Source organism: Pongo abelii, chromosome 1 (assembly GCF_028885655.2).
Source record: "Pongo abelii isolate AG06213 chromosome 1, NHGRI_mPonAbe1-v2.0_pri, whole genome shotgun sequence".
In the NCBI taxonomy this organism is placed as follows: Eukaryota; Metazoa; Chordata; class Mammalia; order Primates; family Hominidae; genus Pongo; species Pongo abelii.
The window spans coordinates 78,387,273-78,407,105 of NC_071985.2; the positions used below are offsets into that span (position 1 = coordinate 78,387,273).

The 19,833-nt window shown below is 41.7% G+C and overlaps 2 pseudogenes; both read left to right on the top strand.

Moving 5' to 3' along the window:
- The first annotated feature begins 408 nt into the window (after positions 1–408).
- LOC100435696 (large ribosomal subunit protein uL4-like) lies at positions 409–1,810 on the top strand (annotated as a pseudogene).
- A 12,056-nt stretch (positions 1,811–13,866) lies between these two features.
- On the top strand, positions 13,867–14,385 carry LOC100433827 (profilin-1-like; annotated as a pseudogene).
- The last annotated feature ends 5,448 nt before the right edge of the window (positions 14,386–19,833 follow it).

Below are 19,833 nucleotides of genomic sequence, written 5' to 3' on the forward strand. Positions count from 1 at the left end.
TACCTGCCTGGCCACCAGACCCATAACCCCTCTGGAATCAAGGCTCAAGAGAGAGGTTTAATGATTTGCCCAGCACTAACACAGGTGATGTGTGACAGGGGCGAGGCTGTAATCCAAAGTGGAACTAGTGATCAGACTCTTTACAGCAAGCTGCAGGCACTAAGGCAGTTTTCCTTTCTAAATACATCTCTCAGACTTTCACTGAGTCAATAGAGATGGGAAACAGGTGATAAACAAGTATCATACACTCAGATTATTAAGTTACTACCCAGTCCATTTTTTTCATTAACCTTCTTTCCCATATGTAAGGCTGGCTACATAATTTCCAGGACCCAATGCAAAATTAAAATGTGGGGCACATTTTTAAAAGCACAGAGAACTTTTCCTGTGGCAACAGCCGTGGTGAGAGGAGCATGGCTCGCTCCTCTCCACCATGGCGTGTGCTCACCTACTAATATCGGTGTACTCTGAAAGGGGGGAGGCATCTGGCAAAAATGTCACTTTGCCTGCTGTATTCAAGGCTCCTATTCAACCAGATATTGTGAACTTTGTTCACAACAACTTGCACAAAAACAACAGACAGCCCTATGCTGTCAGTGAATTAGCAGGTCATCAGACCAGTGCTGAGTCTTGGGGTGCTGGCAGAGCTGTGGCTCAAATTCCCAGATTTCAAGGTGTTATGGGACTCACCATTCTGGCCAGGGTGCTTCTGGAAACGTGTTGTGGAGGCCGAATGTTTGCACCAACCAAAACCTGATGCCGTTAGGATCATAGAGTGAACACAACCCAAAAACGATATGCCATCTGTTCTGCCCTGGCTGCCTCAGCCTTACCAGCACTGGTCATGTCTAAAGGTCATCGTATTGAGGAAGTTCCTGAACTTCCTTTGGTAGTCGAAGATAAAGTTGAAGGGTACAAGAAGACCAAGGAGGCTGTTTCGCTTCTTAAGAAATTTAAAGCCTGGAATGATATCAAAAAGGACTATGCTTCTCAGCGAATGAGAGCTGGCAAGGGCAAAATGAGAAACCGTCGTTGTATCCAGTGCACAGGCCTCTACATCATCTATAATGAGGATAATGGTATCATCAAGGCCTTCAGAAACATCCCTGGAATTACTCTGCTTAATGTAAGCAAACTGAACATTTTGAAGCTTGCTCCTAGTGGGCATGTGGGACTTTTCTGCATTTGGACCAAAAGTGCTTTCCAGAAGTTAGATGAATTGTATGGCACTTGGCGTAAAGCTGCTTCCCTCAAGAGTAACTACAATCTTCCCATCCATAAGATGATCAATACAGATCTTAGCAGAATCTCGAAAAGCCCAGAGATCCAAAGAGCCCTTTGAGCACCATGCAAGAAGATTCATTGCAGAGTCCTAAAGAAGAACCCACTGAAAAACCTGAGAATCATGTTGAAGCTAAACCCACACGCAAAGACCATGCATGTGCCAGAACACCATTCTTCGCCAGGCCAGGAATCACAAGCTCTGGGTGGATAAGGCATCAGCAGCAGCTGAAGCACTAGAAGCCAAATCGGATGAGAAGGGGGTTGCAGGCAAGAAGCCTGTGGTAGGTAAGAAAGGAAAGAAGACTGCTGTTGGTGTTAAGAAGCAGAAGAAACCTCTGGTGGGAAAAAAGGCAGCAGCTACCAAGAAACCAGTCCCTGAAAAGAAGCCAGCAGAAAAGAAACCTACTACAGAGGAAAGAAGCCTGCTGCATAAACTCTTAAATTTGACTATTCCATAAAGGTCAAATCATTTTGGACAGCTTCTTTTGAATAAAGACCTGATCAAAGAGGCAGTGAGAAAAAAAAGAGCACGGAAAAAATGATGTTAAAGTACCAATATATAAGACATTTTCCTTTAAAAATATTTTTATTAATTACAAAGCATAATAGGGTCAACATCAATAATTATTAGGGAAATCAAAATCAAAATCACAATGAAGTACTACTTCATGCCAGGCATGGTGGCTCATGCCCGTAATCCCAGCACTTTGGGAGGCTGAGGCAGGCCGATCACTTGAGGTCAGGAGATGGAGACCAGCCTTGCCAACATGGTGAAACCCCATCTCTACTAAAAATACAAAAATTAGCCAGGTGTAGGGGTATGCGCCTGTAGTCCCAGCTACTCATGAGGCCGAGGCAGGAGAATCGGCTACTCATGAGGCTGAGGCGTGAACCCGGGAAGTGGAGTTTGCAGTGAGCTGAGATCACGCCAGCCTGGGCAACAGAGTAAGACTGTCAAAAAGAAAGGAAAGGTAAGGAAAGGAAAAGAAAGGAAAGGGAGGGGAGGGGGAGGGGAGGTGGAGAAGGAGGGGAAGGGAAGGGAACCACCTCACACTTATTAGAGTGGATACTATAAAAAAAAAAAAACAGAACACAAGTGTTGGCGAGGATGTGGGAAAATTGGAACCCTTGCGCACTGTTTTTGGGAATGTAAATTGGTATAGACTTTAGGGAAAACAGTGTGACAGTTCCTCAAAAAACTAAAAATAGAAGTACCATATGATCCTGCAATTCCACTTCTGGGTATATACCCAAAATAATTGAAATCAGAGGCTCGAACAGATACTTGTATACTCATGTTCATAGCAGCACCATTCACAATAACCAAGGAGTAGAAGCAACCCAGTGTCCACTGACAGATGAATGGATAGCAAAATGTGGAATGTACATACAATGGAATATTACGCAGCTTTAAAAAGGAAGGGAATTCTGACAATTCTAAAAGATGGATGAATTTTGAGGATATTATATAAAGTAGAATAAGCCAGTCACAAAAGGATAAATATTTTACGATTCCAATTCTATGAGGTATCTAGAGTAGCCAAATTCAGTAGTCAAAGTAGAATGGTGGTTGGCAGGGGCTGGAGAGAGGGGAGAATGAGGAGTTGATATTTAATAGGTACAGAATTTCAGTTTTGCAAGATAAAAAAATTCTGGAGTTGGATGGTGGTGATCATTGCACAACAATGTGAATGTACTTAATGTCACCAAACTGTACACTTAAAAATGGTTAAGATAGTAAATTTTATGTTATATGTATTTTACCACATTTAAAAATAATGTTTTTTAAGTGTAATAGAAGTATTCTAAATTTTAAAGTTTAAATTTAATTATTAGAATGAATTTTACCATTCATCTTATTTTATGCAATGCCAGTTTTACATAGAAATTACGAGAGCTTTTATATGTGGAATCACTAAAATTTCACAATTTGCATTTTATAGCTCATAAATATAAATTGTTTCATTCTTATCAGAACAGTGATAATACTGCATAAAACTTTTTATTTTATTTCTTGATATGTTCATTCTACCAACACTCTCTACCTTTGGATCACTGATGAATAAGAAAGAACTTATTCCTGGCTGGGTACAGTGTCTCCCACCTGTAATCCCAGCACTTTGAAAGGTCAAGGCAGGCAGATCACCTGAGTTCAGGAATTTGAGACCAGCCTGCACAACATGGCAAAACCCTGTCTCTACTAAAAATATAAAAATTAGCTGGGCCTGGTGGCACACGCCTGTAGTCCCAGCTACTTGTGAGGCTGAGGCAAGAGAATTGCTTGAACCTGGGAGGCAGAGGTTGCAGCGAGCCGAGATCATACCACTGTACTACAGCCTGGTCAACAGAGAGAGACTCTGTCTTAAAAAAAATAAATAAATAAATAAATAACTTATTCCTTATAATATGGCAACTATGATGGACCTATTTCCCCTTTCCTTCTATGTCAATATTTTTAACATAAGTGATTGGGTCATACAGGAAATAATGCAAGTAAAAATGTATATGATAGAGGCTGGGCTCAGTGGCTCATGCCTGTAACCCCAGCACTTTGGGAGGCCGAGGTGGGTGGATCACCTGAGGCCAGGAGTTGGAGACCAGCCTGGCCAACATGGCTAAACCCTGTCTCTACTAAAAAATACAAAAATTAGCTGGGTATGGTGGCACAGGCCTATAGTCTCAGCTACTCAGGAGGCTGAAGCAAGAGAATCCCTTAAATCCGAAAGGCAGAGGTTGCAGTGATACGAGATCATGCCACTGCACTCAAGCCTGGGTAACAGAGCAAGACTCTGTCTCAAAAAACAAACAAACAAACAAAACTGTACATGATAGGGTTCCTAGGTCATTCTTATTTCTCTGAATACCATTACCTTCTTTCTGCATTGGAAACAAGTTCCAGTTCTAATGGAAAGGATGGCCTCTTGGGGCTATCAGCACCTCTGCTGTTGTAGACGTGTTGGTCTGGGCACATGTTGATACATGTGGAGCACATGACAGGATGAGCATCTGCTGATATGAGGTGTGAGACATGAGCACAGAATTCTGGTGGACCCACATACATAGGAGTTGGGCAAGACTCAAAGCAAGTACAAGCAAGTAGACACACTTCTTGTGTGTCAGGGAAGCAGAGTAGCAATCATAAATGTTATGTGCAAATGGATCGCAAGGCACGAGGGAAACAAGCATGCACGTATCTCCTCTGCTCACGCACGTGCTCCACTGTCCTATTGGACTTCACTCACAGAACACAAGTTCAAAGATAAAATATTAAGAATTTCAAGATGACACAGCTTTTAACCACCAAGTGCAGTGCCCTTCTGAGAGTGGCCTGCTGGGACTGCACTTGTCATATGCCCATGAAGTCAGCCCTGCTTATGGCTACTCTCTTGGAGCATTTACACATTCTCAACATCGTCTTAAAAGGTGGGGCCCATACTGAGTGTCAGTTTAGTAAGGTTGGGTAGAGTGGGAGAAGGATCTCATAAAGCTTGGTGATTTTACTTCTGCTAATACCAGTATCATGTTAACTTCTTTTTCTTGTTAATACCAGAACTTTCTCTGGCCCATCAATTCCTTACTGCATACATTTCTCATTTCTCAACCTTATATTTTTCTTCTAAATTAATTAATAGTCTTTGGTAAGACTATGTTGGATTCCACTTTGTATCCTAGCCCAAACCTAACACAGAGCAGGTGCTTTACACTTGTTGCATTGACTGACTATCTTATTCAGTGCTCAGAAGCAAATATTCTGTGGTGGCACTTCTACTGTCATCCAGTCATGTATTCAACTATTTATTCAGTTACAAATATTTCTGGTACATCTACACCGTGGCAGGCCCTCTCTCCTTCCCTTTCAGGCCTCTTTCTCATTCCTCTCACCTTTCTCTTTAGATCAAAGATGAGGAATGTTGACGATTATCATCAACGTCAAGGTGCAGAGAGACTGCTGCTATATTTTCATCCCACTTCTCTTAAATTTCTTCCCATTTTTACTAGCCATATACTCCTTATGATTGGCAAATTTGTCCTCTTAATATTCTACTCTCCTTAGCGTGACCTGCAAGCTCAATGAAACATGTTTTTTATAGAACTTAGTTATTAGCTAAAAGCATTAAAAGCACTAGCCCAAAGCAGGGTGATACTCAAAATATTTTTTAATTGGTACTGTACAACAAGGAGTTGGGAGGACTGGGCCCAGGGCTCAGGGTAGGAGCACTCAGGAGCTCAGGAAAGCAACTGTTTACCAAAGAGAAAGAAGTAGTTCAATAATTTAAAACTAGTATAGCTGACCAGGCATGGTGGCTCACTCCTATAATCCCAGAATTCTGAGAAGCTGAGGCAGGAGGATCACTTGAAGTCAGGAGTTCAAGACCAGTCTGGGTAACATAGTGACACCTGTCTGTACAAAAAATAACTAGCCAGACACTAAAGCCCGCCTGTAGTCCCAGCTACTCAGGAGGCTGAGGCAGGAGGATCACTTGAGCACAGGAGGTCAAGGCTGCAGTGACTCACGATCACACCACTGCACTCTAGCTTGGGCAATAGAGCGAGACCCCCATCTAAACAAACAAACAAACAAAACTAGTATAGCTGTATTCACATATACCCACTGGCTGATATCAGGCAGGCACTACATTAGTCTTCTATTGACACCCCTGAGGGTTCTTCTTGCTCTCTGCAATGGTACAAAACCAATAAGAAATCTCTATTAGGACTATTTGGCTGGGCATGATGGTTCACACCTGTAATCTCAGCACTTTGGGAGGCTGAGGAGGGTGGATCACCAGAGGTCAGGAGTTCGAGACCAGCCTGACCAACATGGTGAAACCCTGTCTCTATTTTAAAAATACAAAATTTAGCCAGGTGTGGTTGTGGGTGCCTGTATTCCCAGTTACTCAGGTGGCTGAGGCAGGAGAATCACTTGAACCCAGGAGGCGGAGGTGGCAGTAAGCCGAGATTGTGCCATTGCACTCCAGCCTGGATGACAAGAGCAAAACTCTGTCTCAAAAACAAACAAACAAACAAACAAACTACCTGAATGGTTGTCCCTCTTAATGCAGCAGCCAGATCCCAAGTGGAATGCCATCCACAACAACGTCTTTAACTCTGGCTCCCTTTAGCAGCATAAGCGAGCAGCAGGGTGTTACTGACAGGCCTAAGGAATGGAAGAGGGAGATGGAGGAAAAGAGACAAGAAAGAGAAAAAAGGTATGAGGAGAAGAAAATAAGCCATCTGCCATTTCTCAGGAGCAGCATGGTTTGCCCACGTTCAGCTGTAGGCATATGAGTTTATGAAGAGCAGCCGTGGGGTGGCAGAAAGGGCCACAGCTTGAGGGAAGAAAGACCTGTGCTCACGTGTCAGAATAACTTAAGAGTTATCCTGGGCAACTGCTTATCTTTTCTGAGTCTCGTATCCTCCCTTTAAATGTGTAGAACATCTACCTCCCAAGACCCTTGCTAGTATTCACTGCAGTAAAGTTAATACCAGTGCATGCAATTAGCATTTATTAGTGCGTCACATGCATTAAACATTTATGGGATCTATACACAAAATGAGTGTGAACTTAAGTAAATATAAATGTAATATGAGGAAGCCTAACGCCTTAATGAATCAAGTAATGTAACATCTACTTTCTCTAATCTGCCTTGGAAATAAATCCTACTTGTTTGATGGGTGTGTATTTTTCTTTCTTTTTTTTTTTTTTTTTTTTGAGACAGAGTCTTGCTCTGTCACCCAGGCTGGAGTGCAGTGGTGCAATCTCGGCTCCAAGCTCCGCCTCCCGGGTTCATGCCATTCTCCTGCCTCAGCCTCCCGAGTAGCTGGGACTACAGGCGCCTACCACCACACCCGGCTAATTTTTTGTATTTTTAGTAGAGACGGGGTTTCACCATATTAGCCAGGATGGTCTCGATCTCCTGACCTCATGATCCGCCCGTCTCGGCCGCCCAAAGTGCTGGGATTACAGGCGTGAGCCACTGCACCCGGCCAATGGGTGTGTATTTTTCTAAAGCCAAGTCGATATTAATTTGTACCAGAAAATGCCTTGTGTGTAAGGAAGTTAAGTCCTAGAGATAATTGTAACAAGAAAACAATATTTTGAATGAAAAACCCATCCAATTCTTTTTTTTTTTTTTGAGACAGAATCTTGCTCTGTCACCCAGGCTGGACTGCAGTGGTGTGATCTTGGCTCACTGCAACCTCCGCCTCCCAGGTTCAAGAAATTCTCCTGCCTCAGCCTCCCAAGTAGCTGGGATTACAGGCATGTGCCACCATGCCTGGCTAATTTTTGTATTTTTAGTAGAGATGGAGTTTCACCATGTTGGCCAGGCTGGTCTTGAACTCCTGACCTCAGGTGATCCACCCGCCTCAGCCTCCCAAAGTACTGGAATTACAGGAGTGAGCCACTGCGCCCGGCCAAACCCATCCAATTCTTTTACCCCCGACCTGACTGTTCCCCTCTCCTCTGCCTCCTCCCTGCTCACCAGCTCTGATCTGGTGCCAAGTGAGAATCAGAAATCTACACATTTCCAAGCAAAGAGAGTATATAATATATGCCTGTGCTCATCCTCTCACTCATTTCCTTTCTCCTCCTCTTCTCTGTCCCTCCTCTCCTTCCTTCCCCCTTTCCATCACCTTCAGAGCCATCATTATCATCACTAATATTTTTAAGTACTGAAGTGGTGCCAGGCACAGTCTAGGTTCTTTATATGCATTATCTCAACTCCAATTACTTTGTCACAAGCACACTATTGTTGAGGATATTAACTAAACAAGCTTACTTTATTGCTACTGTAATTAGAAAGTGAACCCTAAGTAGCGTATCTTAACACTATTAAAATAAACCAGTGGTTCACAACTGGAGATGATTTTGCCCTTTAGAGAACATCTGTCACTATCTGGAAACATTTTTGGTTCTCATAGCTAGAGGGGATGCTCTAGTTAGGGGAGGCCCTAAACATCCTTCAATGCACAGAACAGCCCCCAACTTCAAAGAAATATCTGGCCCAAAATGTTAAGAGTGCTGAGGGTGATAAACCCTGAGATAAACTAATTTTTATAGGGATTAGAAAAAAATACACAACTAAGAAAAACTTAGGTTGCCATTAACTCTTTTACATCAAATCATACAGTTTTTAAAACAATTTTTACACCTTGCTGCAGTCATGAGAACTATATTTCTTTTTTTTTCTTTCTTTTTTTTTTGTCTCACTCTGTTGCCCAGGCTGGGGTGAAGTGGCACAGTCTCAACTCACTGCAGCCTCCGCCTCCCGGGTTCAAACAATTCTGCTGCCTCAGCCTCCCGAGTAGCTGGGATCACAAGCATGCACCACCACACCTGGCTAATCTTTGTATTTTAGTAGAGACGGTGTTTCACCATGTTGGCCAGGCTGGTCTTGAACTCCTGACCTCAGGCGATCTGCCCACCTTGGCCTCCCAAAGCGCTGGGATTATAGATGCTGCCACCATGCCTACTGGCTAGGCGTGGTAGCTCACGCCTGTAATCCCAGCTACTCGGGAGGCTAAGGCAGGAGAATCGCTTGAACCCAGGGGACAGAGGTTGTAGTGAGCTGAGATCGCGCCACTTCAATCCAGCCTGGGCAAAAGAATGAAACTCTGTCTCAAAAAACAAACAAACAAACAAAAAGCATAAAACAACTACAAGTCAAAGCAATTTTATCTCCATAAAGTGGAGAGCAAAAAAGTAGGGCTGTTAGCCTTATAAAAATATAATTTTCTTAATGAAAAAAATGTTACTAGCTCAGTGAACAATGGCTTCTTTTATAAGGAAACTGGGAAAATATCATTGTTTTGCAACTTTTTCCCTTTAACTTTCAATCTTGCTGGCAATCCTTAAACTAAACCTGTTTATTATCCTATAAGGTGAAACTTTTATTTCCTATCTTGAGTCAAGGAGTTTCTTCAACATTGTCAAGGTAGATTTAAAACAAAAGTTTAAAATCTTCTATTTCAGACAAAGATCAGCCAACAACAATGAAAAGCCAACCATTTACTTAGGTTTCTTTCATTTCTGATACTTAACCTTATATTCTTCTATCTAATTTATTCAATGGAGCATTTTCCCCATACTATGTCTTTCCTTCAAATAGTGTCCATTGTTTCCTAGCGTTCCTAAAAAGCTTGTTGTCCCCAAAAGTTTATGTTATGCTGCTTTCCCCAAAAGCTTATGTTGTCTTCTAAGACCAATCTCTGTAAACACAGCCCAAATCCCAGTTCTTGATGGCTTTCACACTGAGCTGTTTTCAGGTCCACCGCCAGCTCTGGGCTCAGCCAAGTTGGCTCAGTATTATATGTGCCTAAAGTTGCCTGGAGACATACTGGTGCCAGGAACAAACTTCAGGCATTTTAAACTTCACTGTTTATTTTTAAAGTCCATATTCCTTTTATTTAAGAACTCCTCTTCCTCTCTCTTCTCCCAAAAAATCATTCAGCTTTCAAAACAGGGCTCATTCTAGAGCCACAAAGTCTTGTTTACCCTAGAAACTTGGCCAGCAGGTTTTGAATTCTGAACAGTATGCCCTACTTAATGGAAGAGGGTAGAAGGAGAGAAAAATCACTTTCCCAGAAGTATGCAGCTAAAATTCTAACTAATCTACTTTTAAAATTTGAAGTGATTTCTTCCTTCCTTATTTTATTATAAGAAAGGCTGAAGGCCATTGGTGATGACTTTCTAAAGCAGTCCAGGCCTGTTTTTGTAAACACACTGTCTCTTGCTGAAGGCATTCGTGCTCTCTCTAGTCTTTAGTGCTTCCTGCCTTTGTCCATTCACCAGTAGTTCATATTATATTTGAAAGGAAATTTTGATGAGATACTCGCTGTACTGTATTAATTGGAAGTATAAGTCAGCTCTGAAGAGACTGATGATTTCCCTCTTGGCGTTCTGCTTTTGATTGTAGATGATATTACCAAGTAAATATTGGATCCCTGCATTTGGCAACAGCCCCCAATTGTAAACTTACCCCAGATGTGATTGAAATAATCCTAAGTATGATCTAACAATGAAAAGTTTAAATATGAATGTAACTTTCCCCACAGCTACTTTGCTTAATATAAATAAATACTTTTAGAAAGACTTAAAGAAATATATTCACCCCAGATACAATCTAGGCTTTCTTTTTCCATGAAACTCAAGCATTGAGTATCACCATTTAATTCTTATTTCTCCTATTTTTCCATAAAGATGTTTAAAAACTTCTTCCACTTGGATTTATCAGATGCCCAAACAGTTCTGTCTGTCCCAACCATGTCTGCCTTCATAACAATTATATTCTTCAGTTTGTCACCTTGCTATTAATTCTAATTCTCTAATAAAAGACCCTTTCTTGGGGTTTTATCTTGATATATAATATCTAAAGTCCAGATCCCTTAAGATTTTCCTTTGTGCAATTTTCTTTTTCAGCTCAGAAAATGGAGAAAGCTAAAGAACTTCTTGCCCTGTAATAGCCTCTTTCTATCGAAAAAACTGCTAAAGAGCCACATCTTAAAAGAGCATCAATCATCCCCCAAGCACCTTCTTTTCTGTCATATTTTCTCTCTTTAGTTCTCTGTGGGGCAATCTTGACAATGTATTTTATCTTTTTCAAACATTTCAAATCTGCCTGTTCTTTTTTTCATAATGTCATATTATTTTCTTAGGATTTTAAGTATTTATGTCAAGTCTTCAATTATTTTTCAATGTCTGTTTTGAGTTCTCTTTGATATTATTGTTGCAGCAATATTATGAAGTTCCTGGGCTCTAATCCCGCTGTTGCAATGCCTGCTGGTTCTTGCTGATGGTAAATGGTTTCTGGGGCCACCACAACATACACACTGCAACGGCTCTGTTCTCATCATCCTCCGTGTGCCCTTGCTGCATGAAACACACGAGCTAAGAAGACATCTATGGTGTGCCTAATTGGTTCTGCCTTGTTTTATACATTTTTATCAGTAACTTATCTTTAATAGGGATATTTTTTCCTGTGGGAATCTCAATAGAAATTGCTCTCCTGTTTTACATAAATTCTGCCAAGCATTCAAAGGGAATTATCAGGTATCAATTTTTATTTATTTATTTTTTTTGAGCTAGAGTCTCACTCTGTCTGGCCCAGGCTGGAGTGCAGTGGTGTGAATCTCGGCTCACTGCAATTTCCGCCTCCGGAGTTCAAATGATTCTCCTGTCTCAGCCTCCTGAGTAACTGGGACTACAGGTATCTGCCACCACACCCTGCTAATTTTGTATTTTTAGCAGAGATGGGGTTTCATCACACTGGCCAGGCTGGTCTCAAACTCCTGACCTCAGGTGATCCACCCGCCTTGGCCTCCCAAAGGGCTGGGATTACAGGCATGAGCCACCATGCCTGGGCCAGGTATCAATTTTTAAATGATTATTTCTCTTAAACAATGGAGGTTTCTGGACCCCTCAGGTGTTATCAACTATCCTCAAATCTGTGCAAGGTGCAAGGCAGTTACAGTTTTTCAAGAGACTTCTCAGGAGAGACAAGCTTCCTTTTCATTTTCTTAAGTTGGTAAATGATTGTTTTCCTTCTGCCATTCTTTCACTGAAAGCGTACCCCCTCAGGGGTTCCTACTTTATATTGAGTCTCAGCCACAATCGGCAACCATAAGTGAACCCAAGACTCCTCTCCTGTGCTCACAAGGTTGTTTACTCCAAGTTCTTAGGTCAGTAGAAACTGTATACCCCGATCCTTGCCCGCACGAAAAAATACAGGCAGCTACCTGTATTGGTCCATATACTCGACTCTGCTTTCAGATCCCTTCTCATTTTTTGCACATGAAATTTCCTTGTTTTTCTTAGAAATCAAGCTTTGCATTAAAAGTAGTTTTGTTTTATTTTATCCAGTATATCTGGTGCTACATGTACAAAAGATGCGTACAGACACTTTATGAAAGGAAAGATATAGATGATAAATCACATCATGTCATCTTTCCAGCACCAAAAATGTTATATTGTTGAAATTTTAAGAAAAAATATTCCATACCACATATAAAACTTAACACAAAATGAACCATAGGTCTAAATGTGAAACATAAAATCATAAAGACAGGAGAAAAATCTCTGTGATGTTGACTTAGGCAAATTTCTTAGATAAGGCACAAAAAGCATGAACAAAAATTTTAAAAGAAGATAAAATGGACTTTATCAAAATGAAAATTTTCTGCTTTTCAAGACATTCTTAAGAAAATGAAAAGATTCTCTATTTTTCTTAGAAAGGAAAAAAAGAAAATGAAAAGACAAGCTACAGACTGAGTGAAAATATTTACAAATCATGTTTGCCAAAGGACTCGTATCCAGAATATACAATATATATAAGACATATATATGTAGTGAGTCTCACGACTCAGTAAAAAAAAAAGTAATCTAATTTTTAAAATGGGCAAAAGATGTGTACAGTATCACTTTGTTGAAAGTTTCACTTTGTCAGTGAAAATATATGGATGATAAACAACATCATTAGTCTTTAGGGATGTGAAATTAAAGCCTCAAGGAGATACTACTACCCACTTGTAAGAATGACTACAATTTTTTAAAACCTGACAATACCTAATGTTGACAAGGATGTAGAGCAACAGGAACTTTTATACACCGCTGGTAGGAATATGAAATAGTACAGCCATCCTGGAAAACAGTTTGGCAGCTTCTTTTAAAGTTAAACATGCAATTACCATATGATCCAGCAATTCTATTCCTATGTATTTACCCAAGAGAAATGAAAATATGTGACTATACAAAGACTTATACACAAACGCTTATAGCAGCTTTACTATTTGTTATGGGTTGAATTGCCCCCTGTTCCCCAATTAATATGTTGAAGTCCTAACCCCAGTACCTCAGAATGTGACCTTATTTGGAAATAGGGTGGTTACAGATATAATTAATTAACATGAAATCATATTGGAGTAGAGTGCGACTTTAATCCAGTATGACTGGAGTCTTTTTTTTTTTTTTTTTTTTTTTTGAGACGGACTCTCGCTCTGTCGCCCAGGCTGGAGTGCAGTGACGCGATCTCGGCTCACTGCAAGCTCCGCCTCCCGAGTTCACGCCATTCTCCTGCTTCAGCCTCCCGAGTAGCTGGGACTACAGGCGCCCGCCACCACGCCCGGCTAATTTTTTGTATTTTTAGTAGAGACGGGGTTTCACTGTGTTAGCCAGGATGGTCTCAATCTCCTGACCTCATAATCCGCCCGCCTCAGCCTTCCGAAGTGCTGGGATTACAGGCGTGAGCCACCGCTCCCGGCAACTGGAGTCTTTTTAAAAGGAGCAATGTGAACACAGGCACAGATACAGGGAGCATGCCATGTAAACATAAAGAGAGCCAAAGAGAGAGAACGGGAAGAGATCCTTCCCTTATGACCCTCAGAAGGAACAAACCGGTAGTGATACCAAGGCTGCTGCACGGCGAGCAGAGCCGCTGTCTGGACGGCAGCGCGTGCCCCGAGCTCTCTGCTTCCCACCACCCGCCAGCCCAGGCAGTCCGAGCCCAGCCCGCGGCCCCAGCAGCAGCACCATGGCCGGGTGGACGCCTACACTGACAACGTCATGACCATGGCCGGGTGGACACCGACATCGACAAACTTATGGCGGACGGGACCTGTCAGGACGCGGCCGTCGTGGGCTACAATGACTCGCCCTCCATCTGGGCCGCCGTCCCCGGGAAAACCTTCACCAACATCACGCCAGCTGAGGTTGGTGTCCTGGTTGGCAAAGACAGGTCAACTTTTTTTGTGAATGGGCTGACACTTGGGGGCCAGAAATGTTCGGTGATCCGGGACTCACTGCTGCAGGATGGGGAATTTTGCATGGATCTTTGTATACCAAGAGTACCGGTGGAGCCCCCACCTTCAATGTCACTGTCACCAAGACTGACAAGACGCTAGTCCTGCTGATGGGCAAAGAAGGTGTCCAAGGTGGTTTGATCAACAGGAAATGTTATGAAATGGCCTCCCACCTCCGGCGTTCCCAGTACTGACCTCGTCTGTCCCTTGCCCTTCACCGCTCCCCACAGCTTTGTACCCCTTCCCTCCCCATACACCATTTTATTTTGGGGGCCATTACCCCACACCCCTTATTGCTGCCAAAACCACATGGGCTGGGGTACAGGGCTGATGGCCAGACACCTCCCCCTACCCATACCCCTCCTCTGTGTGGTTGGAAAACTTTTTTGGGGGGATTGTTTTATTTTTTCTGAATAAAAAAGATTCTACAAAAAAAAAAAAAAAAGGAACAAACCTTGCTGGAGCCTTGATTTTGGATTTGTAGCCTTTAGAACTGTTGGACAGTATATTTCTGTTGTTTAAGCTACCCAGTTTGTGGTACTTAGTTATGGCAGAACTAGCAAGCTGATATAAGTAGTCCAAAATTGAAGACAACCCAATGTCCACTAACTGATGAAAGGATAAGGATAACATTATGGTACATCCATGCTGTGAAATATGGCTCATTAATACAAAGAAACGAACTACTTGTAAATGCAACAACATGGCTGACTCTCAAAAGCACTCAAGCCAACTGATATAAGCCAGAAACAAAAGGCTACAGTCTATATGTTTTTATTTATATGACATTCCAGAAAAGGCAAAACTGTCAAGACTAAAATAAGATCAGTGGTTGCCAAGGGCCGGTGACTAGGGAGAAGGAATTGGCTACAAAAAGGCACAAAGGAACTTTTAGGGGCAAAGGAAATATTCTGTATTTTGATTATGGTAGTGGATACATTATTATAGATATTGGTCAAAACACATACACCTAAAACAGGTGAATTTTACTACATGTAAATAACCCGTCAGTAAACCTGACTCCTAAAAATTATATTACAAAAAATACAAAGATGGAAGCCAAAATATCATATATTCTCATTACCTAAATATAATCACTATGAACATTTTGCTATATTTATATCTAGCTTTTATATAGATAATATATATTTAAAAGTGTGAGGTGACATTGTATATCTAGTTTTATAATTTACTTATTTCACTTAACAAAATATTGTAAATAACAATATTATTCTGAAATTTTACACCTATTTATTTCATAGGATATGAGTATGCTACAGTTTCTTCAACCAATGCCCTATTGTTGAAAACTGTGGGTTGCTGGGTTCAGTGGGTCACATCTGTAATCCCAGCACTTTGGGAAGCAAAGGCGGAAGAATTGCTTAAGCTCAGGAGTTCAAGACCAGCCTGGGCAACATAGAGAGACCTTGTCCCTACTAAAAATTTAAAAAACAAAATCAGCCAGTCATGGTAACACACACCTGTAGTCCCAACTACTTGGGAGGCTAAAGTGGGAGGATCACTTGAGCTCAGGATGTCGAGGCTGCAATGAGCCATGATCCCACCACTGCACCCCAGCCTAGGTGACAGAGTGAGACTCTGTCTCAAACAAACAAACAAACACCTGTGGGTTTCCCTGCACTGTTTTGCAATAATAATGCTTCAATCAATCTCTTTAAAGCTTAGTTGCTATTTAATCTATAAAAATGGAATCATGATTTTTGTTAATAAGATATCATATATTAATATAAAATTATTAATTTAAAAAGTGATCCATTTCTTAATAGAATATATCCCATTGCTACACCTTTTTTTTTTTTTTTTTTTTCAGAGACAGGGTCTTACTTTGTAACCCAAGTTAGAGTGCAGTGGCCGGATCATAGCTCACTGCAGCATCGAACTTGGACTCCTGGGCTCAAACGATCCTCCTGCCTCAGCCTCCCATGTAGCTGGAACTACAGGTGCATGAACCACTGCACCCAGCCTCCATTACTATATATTTTTGAGAGTTGCCATATTTTTGACATATACTTTCCTGTGGCAGAATTTAGAGAGGATGAGTAGTATAGTGAAATAACATATGTGCCGGAATCATGGGACTTGGGTTTGTGCTGAGTAATGAGAAAGCACACTAGCTTTCTCATCTGTAAATTGGTGAGCTTCTCTCTTGCCTACCTCCACTACAGACAGGCTGTGAACGCTAAATAATTGCTTTAGCATTCTCCTTTGCAGTAACGATGGCCAGGTGACACAGTTCTGGCCAATGAAAGGTCTTTTGAGAGGGCCAGGTGTGGTGGCTCACGCCTGTAATCCCAGCACTTTGGGAAGCCAAGGCAGGAGGATTGCGTGAGCCCAGTAGTTTGAGACCAGCCTTGGCAATATAGCAAGACCCCATCTCTACAAAAAAAATTTTTTTTTAATTTAGCTGGGCATGGTGGCATGTTTCTAAAGTCCCAGCTAGTCATGAGGCTGAGGTGGGAGGATCACTTGAGCTCAGGAGTTCGAGGCTGCAGTGAGCTATGATCACACCACTCCACACCAGCCTGGGTAACAGAGTGAAGCCCTGTTTCTAAAAAAAAAAAAAAAAAAATTAAAAAAACAAGTCTATTGGGAAAGCTTTTGCCTTCCAATAAAAGCAAAGATGCCCTGGTGCCTGCTCCTTCCCTTCCTCCTTCTTCCAGTCGTGAACACAAGTGTAACACCTGGAGCAGCTATCCTGCAACCATGAGGTGACATTCATGAGGGTAAGTGGCTAACACGGTAAGAGAGGTGACATGGAAGGTCTAAGAGGCCAGGATCCTTGAAGACACTGTTGGTCCTCCCACACCAGTCCCAGAATGCTACCTCCAGGCCTCTTTTGAATGAGGTAAAAAAACCTGCATCTGTTAAAACCAGGTTTTCTGTTACTTGTAGATTAAAGCATTTACAATTGGTACAATATATCAATTGTTGTGAAGGCAAATGAGGTATATACAGAACAGTGCTTTATAAAATGGGAACCAATATGTACATTGCTGAACAATTAAATATAAAATTAATAGCATGCTGACTGGCCGGGCATGGTGGCTCACACCTATAATCCCAGAACTTTGGGAGGCTGAGGCAGAAGGGTCACTTGAGCCCAGGAATTTGAGACCAACCTAGGCAACAGAGTGAAACTCCATCTCTATAAATTTAAAAAAAATTAATTAAAAAAAAATGCTGTCTTTCTACTTGTGATCTGTTTTTTCTCTCCAAGCTTCTCATTCATCTAGAGTTTATATTACATTTCCCATACTCTTTCAACATTATTTTCAATTGTATAATACTGATTTTTTTTAATGTATATAATTAAACCAAAATGTTTTGTGCATATTTTTTAAATACAAAAATTTAGTTTTCTTATTCAGGGAGATGTCTTGTAAAACAGTACCATGCCTGTATCATTAAAGTCGGACTAAGCGTTACACTGTCGAAAGCAAACGTACAGTTGCCAGATCCACAAGAGTAGAGTCAAGCCTCTTTAGAAGAGTCAGATATCCCAAGTGACTGCTTCCAAGTGCATCGTTTTCCTGAGCTAGGAATTCTCATTCCAATTCACTAGATGAGAAGTGTTGGAAACAAAGGTTGATAATGTTTTCAGGATACAGACCCCACATGTATTATAATTCATGTTAAACATGAAAAAGACTTGGAGCAAGTCACTAGCCCCTGAATCTTGGTTTTCTTACTTTTAAAAAAGGGGATGTATACAGACTTACCTGAAAGAATACTATAAACATCATTAATTAATGTCAATAAAGCACTTGGGTGTTGTATTTACTGGGTGCTGGTCACACAGAAGCCTGGCTTCCACACCAGAAAGGCGTCTACCTCTTCATTGCTAGGCACAGCAGTTCAGACCCCCCATTTTTAAATTACCACCCGTTGCGTGAGCTTGGATAAAGCTCACTTTCTCATCTGTAAAATATTATGATAATAATAGTACCTACTTTATAAGAGTGTTAGGAAAGATTAGTGAAGTAATCCTGGTAAAGTGCTCAGCATGGCTCCTGGCGCATGGATGTGCCTAATAAATGTCAGCTATTATTAGCGTCATAACTTGCACCTCTTCTGCTCTGTTGGCCCTTTCCCTCTAGCATATAAACACCTTAAGTTTTTTCCATCTAAAATAAATAATATCCCTTAGATATTACCTTTTATTTGTTTTTCTCCTTCAATTTATTTTTCTCTGGTCATATCCTCCACTTTGGCTTTGGCCACATACACATAGCCAATGTCAATGACTAAGGAGTCCGTAATATTCACCTGACGAAGGTGCAGGAGCAAGGAGAGCATGTGGCATAGAAGAGGCGCATGAGGTCATGAGCCAGGGTGTCATCTGTTCAAATCTTGGCTCTGCAACTTTCTAGGTGTGTGACCTTAGGCAAATTTCTTGTCATCTCTGAAACTCAGCTTTCTCCCCAATAAGCTAGAGATAAAAACATCTGCCTTGCAGGACTGCAGTGGGGTTAAAACGCATAATGCACACAAAGTACACAGCACAATGCAATGCACGGTAAGAAATAATTATCACCCAAAATATAAAGTTCATTGCAACTTGCAATCCTGTTGAGGTGAAAAGACTGATGCATGAAAAATGATTCAAGAGCAAGTTGAGAGGTGTCTGCTACCGTCTTTAATAACAAAGACAGAGTGTGTGTTGAAGCCTTTGACTTCACTGAAAAAAATTAGTCATTAAAAAAACAACTTTGGGCCGGGTGTGGTGGCTTATGCCCAGGGTCTCCCAGCACTTTGGGAGGGCAAGGCGGGCAGATCACCTGAGGTCAGGAGTTCAAGACCAGCCTGGCCAACATGGTAAAAACCCACCTCTATTAAAAATACAAAAATTAGCCAGGTGTGCTGGCACATGCCTGTAGTCCCAGCTACTTGGGAGGCTGAGGCAGAAGAATCACTTGAACCTGGGAGGCAGAGATTGTAGTGAGCAGAGATTGTGCCACGGCATTCTAGCCTTGGCAACAGAGCAAGACTCAGTCTCAAAAAAAATAAAATAAAATAAAATAACTTTGGATGCATTGAAAAAAGACTGAGCTGAACTCTGAAGAGTAAGCAGGCACCAGAAGCGGGAGGAAACTGAGAAGCTGGAGAGCAGCATGAGGAAGATGGGCTTGTTTGGAGTCAAGGCTGTTGTTGCAGGGAACCTTATTATCCTTTCCAAGCTTCTAATTATATGGTGAGGGTGGAGGTGATGGTCATAAGTGCCTCAAGTAGCGATTGGAGTAGTGATTTTGCATTCATTCTCTCATTTGAACCCTCTAACAACCCTATGTGGTAAACAGTGAGGTGATTATGACCCCTCTCACAGACAGAAAAAAATGAGATTCAGAAAGGGTAAATAGATTAAGGTTCTCCAGCTTACCCCAGTGGCAGAGCTGTGACTCACAGCTAGGTCTTCTGACTTTGAGGCCAGATGCCTTTCAATGAACCAGGGTTAGGATTCCATTCTCTAAACAATAGGGATCCATCCTACTGGGTTTTTTAGCAGACAACTGAGAGGGAAAGCAGGGCATGGAGAAGATTAGCCTGGCAGCAGAGAGCAGAACTGAGGAGAGCCTCTGGGAGGCTGGGGGAGAAATGTGCTTGAGGTAGGAAATGCTGGGAGACATTCTGAAGGCAAAAACATCCAAACTCAGCAGCTGCTTATACATGAGGGCAAAGGAGAGGCAAGTCAACGACACTGGCTCTATGACCAGGGGTAAGATAATGCCATTAAAG